A 17,853-nucleotide genomic window follows, 5' to 3' on the forward strand; every position below is an offset into this window, starting at 1 on the left:
GGAAGCATAAGCACGGGGTTTATTAGGGAAGCGACCCAGTGGAAAACCAGAAAGGGGGGGCAGGGAAGCAGCGTAGGAAAGGGGACGAAGCAAAGAAGGGGCCACTTCAGGTCAAGCCCTGCCCTTCCCGGATCCTGCAGGGGAGCACTGAAGTACAAATTGTGCCCGGGGTTGGGTTAATCCTTGCTCAAGGCAAGGGAGCTAGGCGCGGCACACTTTGGTCTTTGGCTACAGGCTATGGACTGGGGGTCAGAAGGGGAATGCAAACTCCAGGGGCTTCCGACTCTGTGTAAGTGGACAGAGCAGCTCCAGTGGCCCAAGGGCAGCCCTCCAGAAAGAATGGGCGGCTGTAAAAACCCCAGACACACTGAAGTGGGGGAGGACAGCGGGAGATGAGCGCTCAGCAAAAGTCCAAGAATGCAGGGCTCTAAGGGCATCTGGGCAGAGCCCTGAGCAGCGTCTACTCCACCACACAGCTAACCTGGTACCCATGAGCCCAAACTCGTGAGGGAGCTGATTTACAGCTAGAAGGGATTAATTGTTTAAAAGTCAAACAAGGAAATAAAATAGCATATCTTTCCCGGCTGCCTGCTTTGCATTCCTTCAAGAAGGCCTTCACTTAAAGAAAAGGCTGAAAATTGAACAAATCCTTGTACACACTCTGGCCCCAATTTGCCCCGATTTACTCCATTTCCATTCTGGTCCAAGGATATCAGCCGAGGTAAACTCCAAAGCTCCAAGAGTGATTACAGAGCCCTTCAATGCTAATGCACTTTGCAGTTCACAAATCATTACCAAATGTGTTATCTGACTGTCCACAACCCCACGAAATAGGTATAACAGGCATTATACGCTACCCCGGTCCCAATTTTACAGATGAAAACCGCAGGCTCGGAAGTTAAACGCCATGCCCAAGGTCATATGACAAATGGAAGAATTGGAACTCAATCCGGCTTTGCTAACGCCAGTGCTTTTTCTAAGACATCAGTGTCTGAATGGAGACATACCAGGTAGTTGTAAGATGGCACTACAGTAGCGACCCTCTGCTGGCCTTTGGATACACTCTGGACTCTAAACAGTCCTACCAGTTAAGACTCTCAATCGAGTTCACTTGTGATGTGAAGGAGGATGAGGTACTCTTGGGTTTCAGGGTCCCCTCTGATGACTCTCTGTCCTTCACCCACTCTTTAAAGGAAAGCTTTCTGTCTTTTTATCTTTGGCTCTGTATACCCTCCTTCACTCATCTTATCTACCCTTACCCTTTCAACTCTTAACGGTCATATTTTGATGACCTGTGAATCCATTCCTCTTTAGGGGAAACGGCTCTCTAGTCCTTACGACTTGTGTATCCAACAACCTACTGGCCGACCCAATGGCGCCTCAAATTTAACATGGCAAATTAGTCTTGGTTAAACATGTTTTCCTCCTGAATCCCCCTTGTCACTGAATGCCACGCTCAGTGACTCTCAGGCACCGAAGCCACAAACCGGGGGATTGTTCTCAAGTCCTCATCCCCAAGAATAGGTCTATCAACCGCATCCCCTGGAGTCCACACTCTCAACATCTCACTCATTTATACCCTCCTTCCATCTGCAGTGATATTTGTCAGAGCAGCAAAAGGCAACTCTGGTCATTTTGTTTCCATGCTTCAAATACTAGAATTCTCAGTCTCATCAGCCAATGTCCAGAGGCAGCATGTTCTCCAAGCCCCTCCGTGGTTGAGCTTCTGTCTACACCTCCAGCCGCATTCGCACAGCTCTCCACATCCCGTCTCCCCACGGGACAGACTCTGGACAGTCCCTCAACATGCTTCTGATCACACTGCTCTTTCCTCGGATGACTCTCTCCCCTCCCTCATTTACCTGAAATTCTGATTTTGTGATTTACTTTAAGGAAATGTTCTTAATGTATTTCTATTATAGGACCAATAGCACCTTTACACTTACTTACTTTACATGTCTGCTTCCTCTTTCCCTTCATCTCGCGGGTCTGTAGTTTCTTCCGAGGTGGGAAATTAGTTTTATTTATTTGTGCATTCCCAGTATCTAACATAGTGTTGACATTTCACTGGTGCTCGATACATTTTTATTGAATTAAAAATGTCCATCAATAGAAGAATGGATAAAAAAGGTGCTACATATATACAATGGAATATTAGCCATAAAAAAGAATGAAATAGTACCACCTGCAGCAACATGGATGGACCTGGAGATTTTCATACTAAGTGAAGTGAGTCAGAAAGAGGAAGACAAAAATCATGATATCACTTATATGCGAAATCTAAAAAAAAAAATGATACAAATGAACTTATTTACAAAACAGAAACAGACTCACAGACTTAGAACAAACTTATGGTTACCAGGGGAAAAGGATGGGGGGAGGGATAAACTGGGAGTTTGGAATTGACATATACACACTGCTATATTTAAAACAGATAACCAGGGGAGCTTCCCCGGTGGCTCAGTGGTTAAGAATCTGCCTGCCAATGCAGGGGACACGGGTTCGAGCCCTGGTCCGGGAAGATCTCACATGCTGTGGAGCAACTAAGCCCGTGTGCCACAACTACTGAAGCCTGCCTGCACTAGGGCCCACATGTCGCAACTACTGAGCCCGCCTGCTGCAACTACTGAAGCCCACACACCTAGAGCCCATGCTCCGCAACAAGAGAAGCCACCACAATGAGAAGCCCGTGCACCGCAACTAGAGAAAGCCTGCGTGCAGCAACGAAGACCCAACAGAGCCAAAAATAAATAAATTAATTAATTAAATTAAATAGATAACCAGGGACTTCCCTGGTGGTCCTGGGTTAAAGAATGCAGGGGACGGGGGTTCAATCCCTGGTCAGGGAACTAAGATCCCACATGCCTCAGGGCAACTAAGCCCATGTGCCACAACTACTGAGCTCACACACCCTGGAGCCTGCACACCACAACCAGAGAGAAACCCATGCACCACAACGAAGAGCCCGCGCCACAACGAAAGATCCTGCACGCCTCAACGGAGATCCCGTGTGCTACAACTAAGACCCGACACAGCCAAAAATAAATTAAATACATAAATAATAAATAAATCTTTAAAAACAAAAAAAGAAACTTGTACTTAAAAAAAAATAACCAACAAGGACCTACTGTATAGCACAGGGAACTCTGCTCCATATTGTGTAATAACCCAAATGCGAAAAGAATTTGAAAAGGAATAGATACATGTATATGTATAACTGAATCACTTTGCTGTACACCTGAAACTAACACAACATTGTTAATCAACTGTATGCCAATATAAAATAAAATTTTTTAAATAAAATAAATATACATGTATTTTTAAAAAGGTCATGTACATTGGATTGTCAAGATAAATATATTGAAAACTAGAATAACATCTATGTCAACACAGTGTATGTTTCCTCATCATTTCAATATTAATTTTACCCATTTTCAAAATAAATGAGAATTTAAAAATTATTATTATTTAAAAAAAAAAAAAGAAACACCAACTTAGAAAGCTAGACCGGTTACATAAACCACCTGATGAAGATGGGACAGATGTTACAGCCATTGTCTTATCAACCTATGCATTCCGTCCACTTAGAAATATCCCTGTCTTAAGGGACTATGTCCATGCACGGTACCATGCCACAAATTTGAGAAACCCTTGGCTTCTATCTCTCAGTAAGCAAATTCTTTCTCCAAGGGAGTTACTCGTGGTTTTCAGATGGCCACTCCTGACGAGAGAGCTGAGAGATTTTTAATAAACATTTCTACAGAGTGAGATAAACACATCTACATCACCCACTCCAAGCCACAGTTTCATCTCAGCAGACAACAAAGGCTAGAACCTGCCAATTTCAAAGCATGCCATGCCTCCACGTCCTTTTTCTGTTACAGACATTAGTAGACTGATGCTTCAGACACCAAAGAGTTAATATTATAAAATTTATGAAAGTATGATTTCTTAAAAAAATTCATACAAGCTGGGGCAACTCGTTAAGCATTAAGGTGTGTTTACATGTTTCTCAATGTGACTTAGCTCTCACTAGAGAGCTGGGCTTCCAGATGGTCAGGCCCCATCTTGGTCATCTCTGTGGCCCTGGTGCCTAGCACATAGCTTTGACCCCGAGCGCTCACTGGTGGAGTCGAAGATAAATTAATGAGAGCCATAAGAGGAAAGTCAAAAATTACTAATCATAACATGTTTTTTTCCATTACTTGCCTTTAGTTGAGGAATTAGAACAGATAGTATCTTTGTCATTCCTTTTAGCTAAGTGATCCTAACTTCGCTGAACATTGTAATTTCTTATGCTATACATAAAGGCCAGATCTCTAACAAGGTGAGGTGTGGGAGGGAAGAAGAGTCGATCTCATTCACACTGTGACCCAGGCCTGTTTACACGTCCCTTTACAAGGAAAGGAATGACTTTGTTTTAATTAAGTTCCCATTAGACTTAAACTCTTCTTTATCTCCCCAGCGTTTTATTTTGAAAGTTCTCAAACCTACAAAGATGTTGCAGTAATATAATGAACACTCACATGTCCTTCATCTAGATTTACGAATTCTCGACAGATTAGTATTTTGCTTTATTTCTCTTCCAAATATTTGTATTTCATAATTGTATATAATATATATATACACACACGTATATTTATTTCCATTTTTCTCCATTATTTAAACATAAGTTGCAAACATGATAATTCACCTTAAACTCCCCACTATGTGTCTCCTAAGAGCAAAGGCATTCTCCTTCCCAACTACAACATGACTATCACATGAAATAAATGTAATATTACACAAGAATATTAAGTCCTCATTCAAATTTCCCTATTGTCATCAAAATATTCTTTACAGCTGTGCTCTGCGTGTGTGTGACATCCAGAATCCAACCAAGGAATCCCCCTTACTTTTGGCTGCCAGGCCTCTTTTTCGTCCCCTGTAACCTAGGACAGGCCCTAGGTCTGTCTGTTATTGTCTTTCATGACATTGATATTTTTGAAGAATCCAGCTAATTGTCTTGCAGATGTAGACCGTTTCCTGATCTGGATTTTTCTGATTCTTACCTCGTGACTGTATCAGGTTGAACGTTCTTTGGAAGCTTCAGTGCTACGTGGGTGACGGTTTATACTTTCCTTGCATCACGTCAGGAGGCATGCCATGTGCGTCGATCCCATCGTCGATGAGCAAAAGGCTGATCTCTTCTTTAACATGATATGTGTCAGATTTATCCATTGTAAAAGTACCTTTTTCCTGTTTGTATTGAACGCATCATCTGTGGGTAACACGTGAAGACTGTGTGACTATCTTGTTCCCCCACAAACATTTACATAATGGGCTTCATACCCATTGATAATCCTTGCCTGAATTGATAATAGAGGTGGTAGTAGAGCAGCGATTTTTAAATTCTATTATTCATTTTACGTTTGTAAGCTGGCTTTCTTCTGTGCAAAAGAGTTCCTCCCATCCCCTTTTTTTAAAATATCCCTGTGCACTCACACACTCTATTTTATTCATGGTGATAATACATTTTCATTTTTTTTGTTTGTTTTGCTAAATCTTTCCATTTTATTTATTTATTTATTTTTAAACTTTTTATCTTATATTGGAGTATAGCCGATTAACAATGTTGTGATAGTGTCAGGTGCACAAATTCTACCATCTGAGGTCGCCCATTCGTTAGTTGTCTGCTAACTCTCCTTGTCCGGGTGCAAGTGGCAGAAAGGCATCCATCTTTTTTATTTTTATCTTTTTTTTTTTTCATCTTTCTTCTTTAACGGAAGCTGAGTTCTTTAAAATGATTCTATTTGAACAGCTAGTCTGGAGGCTTTCATGACAGACTCCACTTTGACCAAACGTTGAAAGAGTTTTAAAATAGGAATTCAGCATCTTTTCTGCTCACTCCACTTATTTTTTTCCTTAACTTACATCTAGTTCCAAGGGGGTGAATTAAATGGCTTACTAGATTTTTTCTTCTTTCAAAAAGCTACGATTTTCCAAAACGGCAGCCTGCCATTTAAACCACAGTCGTTAGGCGTCTCTGTTGTGGACTTAAACTGGCTGCTGCTAAAAGCTGAAAGGGCCATTTTTAAAGCAGCCCTTAGGTTTCAGGAGCCAAGAGGGTCCTAAAATCTAAAGTGTCTCTACTTTTACTGGGGGGAAAAACGTTAATTTTTTTAACCAGGAGAGAGTAGATATTTTCACTAGTATTTTTCCTACACAGTCATCATAATTAAGAAAACCACTCATCAAGGAGCTTTGGCTAGCATATATTCACATATCAATATACGTTTCTGAAAATGTCATTATTTTGTAAGCCACCTTTCATTATTCCTATCTTAAATCTGTATAGGGGACTTCCCTGGTGGCACAGTGGTTAGGAATCCGCCTGCCAATGCAGCGGACACGGATTCAAGCCCTGGTCCGGGAAGATCCCACATACCGCGGAGCAACTAAGCCCATGCGCCACAACTACTGAGCCTGCGCTCTAGAGCCCGTGAGCCACAACTACTGAGCTCACACGCCTAGAGCCCGAGCTCCGCAATGGGAGAGACCACTGCAGTGAGAAGCCCGCGCACCGCAACAAAGACCCGACGCAGACAAAAAGATAAATAATTTTATTTAAAAGAAAAAAACCTGTATAGGGATTCTTCAGAGAGGCAGCTTTTATGATTTTGATTTTGTCAATAACATTTTACATAAATCTTCAATAAATAAATATAACGCATTTTTAGTTAAATGCTTATAAGGGCCTTCATTTATAAGCCAACAAAATATACATTATTGACGCTATAACAAGCATTTTTTGTTTCCATAAGGAAAGGTACAGTGTATTATGCTAAAACAACATATTTTAAATAATGTTTTTGCTATAATTTATCACCTATGACCCTGAAAGTGACCCCCTAGGGCTTGAACACCTTATGAAAAGAGAAGAAAAGCCTCACCTTTTTCTAAAGAAGACACAGAAGTGACTGATTCTAGGTCAAATATTGATACCTTGGTGCCAAGGCGTGCTGGTTAAATGATTTGAAGACATCATTGAACAAATGTGTAATTTATAAATAACAAAGTTCAGGAAGTCTTCCTTGACAGTTTAGCTATTCCTGGCGATGTGAGTCCAGGTATTACCTAAGCAGAGATGGCTCATGGTTAGAAAGCCCGCATTCAGCTGTCAAGGAACTTCTCTCTGGGTTCAAGTGTGTGTTATCAGAAATGGTCCCTTCTAGTAGAATTTATTCTGGGACTTCTCTTTCTCGGCCCCCATCTCTCCATATATGCCTTAAAAAGCTCTAATGGACCACAGTCAGCAAGAATCTATCAATTGCTGATGGGGTGCATCCACCCACACCAGGTTGCTTCTGGTACTTCAATGCTCCTTTTTTTTTTTAACTGCGAACAATGAAACTGGCCTCTCTTTGCTTTAGCCGGAAGTACTCTGCGATTGCTAGTGGTCAAATACCTCTCATTCAAGGAAAGTTTAGTCTGAGCCTTAATTATAAACATGGCAACGTTTGACTAAGGATTGAAACTTCTTATCACGATTTGTCGAGAATGAGATAATGTTTATAAATTACCGTCAGTCCATTCAGAGCTCTAAAAACCAATCTAACGCATGGTACGTTTAGACGATTTAAATAAAATTATTTAATAAAAACTGGGATTGGTTTATTTTTTGTGAGACACTGAAATTATAAGAAACAAACATTCTTGGAACTATACAAGAAATTTCTAGGGGTTACTCCGACTGAAATGCTGTCATTCATGCCCAAAGATATTTGATCAGTTACTCATTCAGTAATCTTGTCAAGAAAAAAGAATTGTTAATAATTAAAATGCCCATCCATTTACGGTTAATTGTTAATTGATAATCTATTGATAAGAGATTGATTAATGAATAATGGACCACCATACAACCATGTAAAAATAGCTCTATCTAAATTGACTGGTTCAAGATACAGTCTCTAGTGAAAAATGCAATTTATTGAATAGCATGTATCATATTATCTCACTTTTATTATACTCTATATGCATATATAATTATAATACATATTTTAAATCTGAAATCTAATCTACAGTTAGGACATATCTGTGTACAAAGACAGTACATACTTTATACACACACACATTCACACATAATGGGTATGAATTATTTTCATGATCAGAGGAAGAAATCAATTAAGATTTTATAAATAAAGAGGATTCTCTAGTGATATGGTAAAATACTGACAATATATCAACTTAGAGAAAAAAAAGTTACAAAGCAGCATACATGGTGTGATCCTAATGTCGTAAATGTGATCCTAATGTGTGTATGCACATGTATGCAAGTAAGCATATGTAGTTGCATAGAAAAAAAAACTGAGATAGTCTCCAAAATGTGGAAAGTGTCTGTTTCTGGAAGGCAGGGTATGGTTGGATTTGTTTCCCTTCTTTGATATTTTCATCATTGTCCTTTCCTTTATTTTCCAAAGCTTCTATAATAAACATCAATTATTTTGCAATCAATGTAATACTTTTTAAAGAAAAAGACTGGGTGCAAAGGAGCTTATTGCAGCCTTGTTTGTAATAGACAAAATATGGCAAGACACACATCAGATGGGTAACAGTGCTTACCTTGAATCGGGGTGGGGATGGGGACAGGAGGATAGGAATGGAGAAGGGCAGACAGACTATACAATGCACGTGTGTGTGTGTGTGTGTGTGTGTGTGTGTGTGTGTGTGTGTGTAGTGTATATCTATACTATATCTACACTATATATTTATATATACACACATAATGCATGATTCAGCTAGGAGTCCAACATGTCAGGATCAACGTGCTTTATTCCATTTGCCCTGCCCAGCTGAGTCTTCCACTTCCTAATTGCAGGGATGGGACCAGATGAAGTGAGCTGGCTCAGTCTGATTCTGGACCATTAGTCCATAAAATTCTCTCTGATGTTGTTCAAGGTGTCAGCAGCTCCAGCAAGCCTTCCTGAACAGCTCTCTCCATCCCATCTGCTGTTAGCTGCTCCTTTTCAGTGTCCCAGAATAACTGTTATCACTGCACTGGGAAATTCTATTTTATTGTACGTCCCAGCTTGTCTGTGTGTCTTCCCCAGCAGGCTGTATTACCTTATCTTCTTTGTACCCCTACCACCTGTACAGTGCAGCACGTAGTAGGTGCTCATTAAAGACGGGTGTGTATTGCTTGATTGAATGAATGAATAACCAGATCCATTCATGGAGAAGCCCGCCAGAAGGATGGAAAGCACCAGTCACTCCGGGGGCTGCTCCATGACAAACTCGAATGCCAAAGTCAATCCCTAAAATCACTTCACAACCTGGTACCTTTCTAAATCAGGACACCAATTCGGATGTTACATGTCAAGGCCTGAAATACTGTAACGTATGTGACCCCAAATGGGCAAATAACATCCCAAGAGCAAAAATCTGTTCCTGGGTGGCTGTGAGAAAAATATCTAGATATTGCAGTGGTTTCCAGTCCTGCAAAGCTTAATTCCACTAGACACAGTCTTCTTCCGTAATATTTAATTCTTCTTGATAGGGGGAAATTAAATCTATTTATGTTTAAATTAACTTTTAAGTAACATTAATTAATTTTGTTAGATTCCCACAAGAATCACTGATCTAAAGTCAATTGCACTCTGCCTGAATGAGGACCAAAACTGATGTCCATGGTAAAGGTAAAAAGTAAATTGCCTAGTTAATGAACTCCCATCTATTCAATATCTTACTCTAATCGGAAGAAGTGTGGCATCCAAGGTGTAGATTTGCATCTATAAAACACTCCTGCATTTTTTGATGATCTCCTTGTCACACCTGCCACAACGCATTAGCAGGATAAAGACACCGACGTGGAAGAGGCAGGAGGCATGACCCTGCAGAAGCAGGAACAGGCCACCGCGATCGGTCCATGAGATCAAGAACAGAGCAGTGGGCTGAGCAGATTGTCCAATGAGAGCTTTGTGAGCTAATGAAGTAACAGGAGACAGTGATGTCCTGAGGCCAGCCCCAGGCATCGCCTTGGGTCATGTTCCAAAATATAACATTAGGAACCATGTCGCTGCCACTCTCTTGACTTCAAGTACCATCTATGCTGGGAAATTTTGTTTCTAAACATCTCTCTCCGGAGTAGGCCAAGAGGAACAGACATGCTCTTTTGGACCCAGTTTTCTGGCCTGATTGTTTCCCTTGGCCTTGATCCCTCCTGGTTTTGGCTTCTTCTTCCTCTTCCCCTGCCTGTCCCTGAGGTCTCAACAGTCCAAGTGTTGGCACTGAGGACCCTTCCAATTATGAGATGTTTATTAGGTGATACGTTCCTCGGTCGTTTCATACCACACGAACTCTGCCCTCTTATAAATTATCATGTGTTACTCATTCCACATATTTTGGATTTTAAACAAGTGAGGGCTTACATTAGTCTCCAATTCATCATTTCCCAAACTGTGTTCTACGGAGAAACCTGAAAAGTGTTCCTTTGGTACGAATGATGGACGTGTGTGCTATTTACCTAACAGAGAGTTGATGTTTCTCATCGCACAGGACTGGAGGAGAGAAAGCCGTTCTGGGATCCAATCTTCACTTTATTGTCATTTCCCAGATGGTCATGGGCGGATCCCTCTCCTCTCTGGCTCCAGCTTCCCTGTTGCAAAATAACAACTTGAACCAGAGCCTCTCTGCGGTCAAGTCCAGGCAGGCGTCTACAGGCATTCAAGTAACGTCCAGGATAAGAGTCTTTATCTTTCAGATAAAGAAATTTTTTGGAAAAGCTATGTGAGGTTCCCACAAATATGCCAGAGTCCACATCATTCCAGGGTATCTGATACTTAAAGAGCAAGGCCTGGCACTAAAGTAACAGAAAGAAATCTGAAAGGGGAGTAACCAAAGCCAAAAAATGTGTTTTCCTTGAGATATTTAAATGAATCTATGAGTCTAGATGTAATAAATATTAACTGCTTGGTCAAACTCTTGAATATCATGATGTATTAAAATCATATATCTTTCTTAAGCTCATATATTAATGTTATATCCAATTCTGTACCCTAAAAATCAGTTCAAAGAGATTTACCCAGATTTGCTCACTCATTAATTCGAGACTAGAAATATAAAGAACTGGGTTTGAGTCACAAGTTCTTATATGTGGGAAATTCATTCAGTTCTTTCCTCCTATATTTCATCACTGAAGGAGCAACAGTAGTTGAGCAATAAATGGTACTTGTTAAAAAAATGCTTCTTTAAAGAAATGTGAAGAGATTCAAGATGCCCATCATTGTGTAAAAGTCTCCATAAAGTTGCAGAGGGAAGAAATGTCAACCCAGTGGTTCTCAAAGTTCTTGTTTATTAGTAATAACTTTTCTTTAGTGCATCGCCTCCTAACACCTATGGGACACAAGTGTGCCTTGGAACATCAGTTGGAAAACGCGGTTCTAATTTTATCATATAACTATACGTTAATTCCTTTCAATGAGATTTTCGTCTCTCCTGTTTATTATAGCCACCACAGTACTGAGAATATAACAGGTACTCAACAAATATTTGCTAACTTAAACTTAGAAGGACTTGTGAGGGGTATGGGCAGGCTGAAGCCTCAGCAGACACGGTACTCCATGTGCCAGTGGTCAAACTGGCCTAAGAGCATCCCCAAGGAACCCAGGAAATGCTTCCTGGGCTGCCTAGGCTGCCAAGGGAGGCCAGATTGGCTGCAACCCTCTGTGTCTGCCTTTGGGTCATGAGGGACAGTATGCAGGACATGGTGACCTCTCACTCAGCAGGACCAACTACAGAATTTGCAAAAGGAACATGCAGATCCTTTGCCTAAAAGTTATTAAGAATTTCAAGACAGTAACAGCAGAGGACTAAACCCTTTTTAGTAACAGGCACAGTGTAGCTATACAGACTGCATGCCCCCGAAGTTGGCCCCTGCTGCTCAAAGCTGGGAGGAAAGCTGAAGGCAGCAATGGACACCAGGGGGCTGCTGGGTGAGAAGTTACAGTGTGCTCATGAAGAACTCAGAGAGCCCTCTGTCCAGGAATGTCTTCCTTCTGCATCCTTCCCTTGGACTAAAGCAGGTAGAAATACTTGGTGACCTCGTGGCAAAGAGAAAAGAGAAGCTGATTCAATGATTGAATTCAGCAGCCTAGACTCTGCTTATCTATAGTGTCACAAGAAGTCTGACTGATCCCATGGGTGACACTCCTGCCATGAGGTGGTGAGTCACAGTAAAGATGCAGGGAGGTGGCTTGGGATTCGAAAGGAATATTTGGAGGAGCAGCAATGTTATAGCAATGAGGCAGTTTCTTTTTCATATAGATGGGAGCTTGTAAATGTACACACGAAAGAAATTAAACATGACAATACAGTATTATTCCTAAGTAAGCCAAAGGGATTGATCTTTCATTTTTCTAGAATAATGAAAATATTTTTAAAAAATAGTCTAGGGGGGCTTCCCTGGTGGCGCAGTGGTTGAGAGTCCGCCTGCCGATGCAGGGGACACGGGTTCGTGCCCCAGTCCGGGAAGATCCCACATGCTGCGGAGCGGCTGGGCCCGTGAGCCACGGCCGCTGAGCCTGTGCATCCAGAGCCTGTGCTCCGCAACGGGAGAGGCCACAACAGTGAGAGGCCCGTGTACCGCAAAAAAAAAAAGTCTAGAAGGGAGTTCTATTTCCAGCATGACAGTGTGAGGACTTCCAAGTACCCTCTCCCCAGAGAAACTGGCAAAAGTTAAAAAAAAAAAAAAAACTGTTAAAAGTCTCTGGAAATGGTCCTAAGGGCATACAGCAAATGAAGACACATTTATTCAAGAAAACATAAAAACTCTGTGAGAACAATGAGAGTCAGTGGTATTTGACCAAGACCTGCCCCCTCCCTCCCTTCCTCCCCCTCCCAGCTCAGTGATGCAAAACTCCACTCCAGACACAGCAGCCAAGAACACAGAACTCCCTCATGCCTCAGTCCCTGGTCAAAAAGTTATATTCTCTGTTTTCTATGCTCTAGCTTTCTTCCATTCATGGAATAAGAAAGGACACTTTTTAATAAATAAGTAATGATCCTAAATTGTATCACCCAAACCTAGTCTTTTCCAGCTTCAAATCCCATGCCCAGGATCACTTGAAAGCACTGGGATATGTTTTCAACAAGATGTCTTACTCACTAAATGCTGCCTTGTTTGGCTTCTGAATCAATACAGTCTGTTAAAAGTTAGAAAAAAAATTTTTTTAACCTTAGATTAGTGTATCTAGAAACAATGCAAAAATTAGAAAACATAGGACTAAAGGAAATGGCTTTTTCTCACTGCTAGAGTTTTCCTTTCAGGTTTCCCAATTTTTGTTATATGTTGATCCTGGTTTAAAGAAACAGGCTTACCTTAATGAATATGTGAAAAATAAACTTCTGGAGGCAAATTCTCATGTAAGATTGAAAACAAAACCTTCTGGGTAGGAAAATGATTAGTCTAAATAAGGATTAATGAGTCATGTTTAACGAGTTGGCAGGTGGTTACCAGGGATGTCAGTTGTGAGGTCCAAGAACACAAGGGGGCGCTCTCTGTACTTGAGGGACCACAAGGAGGTAGGGCAATTCCTTCACCATCATGAGCTGATCACAGACCCATGGAAAGCCTCAACTGTGACAGCTGCCTTTGTTTCACCTTGAGACTGAATGGTTATTGTTCATCAAATATTTACATGTGTCTGCCACATAATAGATAAAAAATTTTTTGATTAATTGAATTATTAGCTTCTAGAAGTATTTTGATTAAAAATATTATGTCATATTTAAAGTGATGAAGGGGAAAAACCTACAACCAAGATTACTCTACCCAGCAAGGATCTCATTCAGATTTGATGGAGAAATTAAAACATTTACAGACAAGCAAAAGCTAAGAGAATTCAGCACCACCAAACCAGCTTTACAACAAATGCTAAAGGAACTTCTCTAGGCAGAAAACACAAGAGAAGGAAAACACTTACAATAAAAAACCCAAAACAATTAAGAAAGTGGTAAGAAGAACATACATATCAATAATTACCTTCAATGTAAATGGATTAAATTCTCCAACCAAAAGACATAGACTGGCTGAATGGATACAAAAACAAGACCCATATATATGCTGTCTACAGGAGACTCACTTCAGACCTAGGGACACATATAGACTGAAAGTGAAGGGATAGAAATATTCAATGCAAATGGAAATCAAAAGAAAGCTGGAGTAACAATTCTCATATCAGGCAAAATAGACTTTAAAAGAAAGACTATTGCAAGAGACAAAGAAGGACACTACATAATGATCAAGGGATCAATCCAAGAAGAAGATAGAACAATTGTAAATATTTATGCACCCAACATAGGAGCACCTCAATACATAAGGCAAATACTAACAGCCATAAAAGGGGAAATCAACAGTGACACAATCATAATAGGGGACTTTAACACCCCACTTTCACCAATGGACAGATCATCCAAAATGAAAATAAATAAGGAAACACAAGCTTTAAGTGATACATTAAACAAGATGGACTTAATTGATATTTAGAGCACATTCCATCCAAAAACAACAGAATAAATTTTCTTCTCAAGTCCTCATGGAAGATTCTCCAGGATAGATCATATCTTGGGTCACAAATCAAGCCTCGGTAAATTTAAGAAAATTGAAATCGTATCAAGTATCTTTTCCAACCGCAATGTTATGAGACTAGATATCAATTACCGGGGAAAATCTTTAAAAAATACAAACACATGGAGCCTAAACAATACACTACTTAATAACCAAGAGATCATGGAAGAAATCAAAGAGGAAATCAAAAAATACCTAGAAACAAATGACAATGAAAACATGATGAACCAAAACCTATGGGATGCAGCAAAAGCAGTGCTAAGAGGGAAGTTTATAGCAATACAATCCTACCTTAAGAAACAAGAAACATCTCAAATAAACAACCTAACCTTACACCTAAAGAAATTAGACAAAGAAGAACAAAAAAATCCCCAAAGTTAGCAGAAGGAAAGATATCATAAAGATCCGATCAGAAATAAATGAAAAAGAAATGAAGGAAACGATAGCAAAGATCATAAAACTAAAAGCTGGTTCTTTGAGAAGATAAACAAAATTGATAAACCACTAGCCAGACTCATCAAGAAAAAAAGAGAGAAGACTCAAATCAATAGAATTACAAATGAAAAATGAGAAGTAACAACTGACACTGCAGAAATACAAAGGATCATGAGAGATTACTACAGCAATTATATGCCAATAAAATGGACAACCTGGAAGAAATGGACAAATTCTTAGAAATGCACAACCTTCCGAGACTGAACCAGGAAGAAATAGAAAATATGAACAGACTAATCATAAGCACTGAAATTGAAACTGTGATTAAAAATCTTCCAACAAACAAAAGCACAGGATCAGATGGCTTCACAGGTGAAGTTTTTCAAACTTTTAGAGAAGAGCTAACACCTATCCTTCTCTAACTCTTCCAAAATATAGCAGAGGGAAGAACACTCCCAAACTCATTCTTTGAGGCCACCATCACCCTGATACCAAAACCATACAAAGATGTCACAAAGAAAGAAAACTACGGGCCAATATCACTGGTGAACACAGATGCAAAAATCCTGAACAAAATACTGGCAAACAGAATCCAATAGCACATTAAAAGGATCATACACCGTGATCAAGTGGGGTTTATCCGAGGAATGCAAGGATTCTTCAGTATATGCAAATCAATCAATGTGATACACCATATTAACAAATTGAAGGAGAAAAAACATATGATCATCTCCATAGATGCAGAGAAAGATTTCGACAAAATTCAACACCAATTTATGATAAAAATCCTCCAGAAAGTAGGCATAGAGGAACTTACCTCAACATAACAAAACCCACATATGACAAACCAACAGCCAATATCGTCCTCAATGGTGAAAAACTGAAACCATTTCCACTAAGATCAGGAACAAGACAAGGTTGCCCACTGTCACCACTATTATTCAACATAGTTTTGGAAGTTTTAGCCACAGCAATCAGAGAAGAAAACGAAATAAAAGGAATCCAAATCGGAAAAGAAGAAATAAAGCTGTCACTGTTTGCAGATGACATGATGCTATACATAGAGAATCCTAAAGATGCTACCAGAAAACTACTAGAGCTAATCAATGAATTTGGTAAAGTAGCAGGATACAAAATTAATGCACAGAAATCTCTTGCATTCCTATATACTAATGATGAAATATCTGAAAGTGAAATTAAGAAAACATTCCCATTTACCATTGCAACAAAAAGAATAAAATACCTAGGAATAAACCTACCTAAGGAGACAAAAGACCTGTATGCAGAAAATTATAAGACACTGATAAAAGAAATTAAAGATGATACAAATAGATGGAGAGATATACCATGTTCTTGGATTGGAAGAATCAACATTGTGAAAATGACTATACTACCCAAAGCAATATACAGATTCAATGCAATCCCTTTCAAACTACCACTGGCAGTTTTCACAGAACTAGAACAAAACATCTCACAATTTGTATGGAAACACAAAAGACCCTGAATAACCAAAGCAATCTTGAGAAAGAAAAACAGAGCTGGAGGAATCAGACTCCCTGGCTTCAGATTATACTACAAAGCTACAGTAATCAAGACAGTTTTGTACTGGCACAAAATCAGAAATATAGATCAGTGGAACAGGATAGAAAGCTCAGAGATAAACCCACGCACATATGGTCACCTTATCTTTGATAAACGTGGCAAGAATACACAGTGGAGAAAAGACAGCCTCTTCAATAAGTGGTGCTGGGAAAATTGTACAGCTACATGTAAAAGAATGAAATTACAACACTCCCTAACACCATACACAAAAATAAACTCAAAATGGATTAAAGACCTAAATGTAAGGCCAGACACTATTAAACTCTTAGAGGAAAACATAGGCAGAACACTCCATGACATAATTCACAGCAAGATTCTTTTTGACCCACCTCCTAGAGAAATGGAAATAAAAATAAACAAATGGGACCTAATGAAACTTAAAAGCTTTTGCACAGCAAAGGGAACCATAAAGAAGACGAAAAGGCAGCCCTCAGAATGGGAGAAAATATTTGCAAAGGAAGCAACTGACAGAGGATTAATCTCCAAAATTTACAAGCAGCTCATGCAGCTCAATATCAAGAAAACAAACAACCCAATCCAAAAATGGGCAGAAGACCTAAATAGACATTTCTCCAAAGAAGATATACAGATTGCCAACAAACACATGAAAGAATGCTCAACATCATTAATCACTAGAGAAATGCAAATCAAAACTACAATGAGATATCATCTCACACCAGTCAGAATGGCCATCATCAAAAAATCTACAAAAAATGGGCTTCCCTGGTGGCGCAGTGGTTGAGGGTCCGCCTGTCGATGCAGGGGACACGGGTTCGTGCCCCGGTCTGGGAAGATCCCACATGCTGCAGAGTGGCTGGGCTCGTGAGCCATGGCCGCTGACCCTGTGCGTCCTGAGCCTGTGCTTCATGGCAGGAGAGGCCGCAATGGTGAGAGGCCTGCATACTGCCAAGAAAAAAAAAAAATCTACAAACAATAAATGCTGGAGAGGGTGTGGAGAAAAGGGAACCTTCTTGCACTGTTGGTGGGAATGTAAATCGATACAGCCACTATGGAGAACAGTATGGAGGTCCCTTAAAAAACTAAAAATAGAACTACCATACAACCCAGCAATCTCACTATTGGGCATATACCCTGAGAAAACCGTAATTGAAAAAGAGTCATGTACCACAATGTTCATTGCAGCTCTATTTACAATAGCCCGGAGATGGAAACAACCTAAGTGTCTTTCAACAGATGAATGGATAAAGAAGATG

Source organism: Monodon monoceros, unplaced genomic scaffold (assembly GCF_005190385.1).
Source record: "Monodon monoceros isolate NGI ecotype Baffin Bay Population unplaced genomic scaffold, NGI_Narwhal_1 Super_Scaffold_18, whole genome shotgun sequence".
In the NCBI taxonomy this organism is placed as follows: domain Eukaryota; kingdom Metazoa; phylum Chordata; class Mammalia; order Artiodactyla; family Monodontidae; genus Monodon; species Monodon monoceros.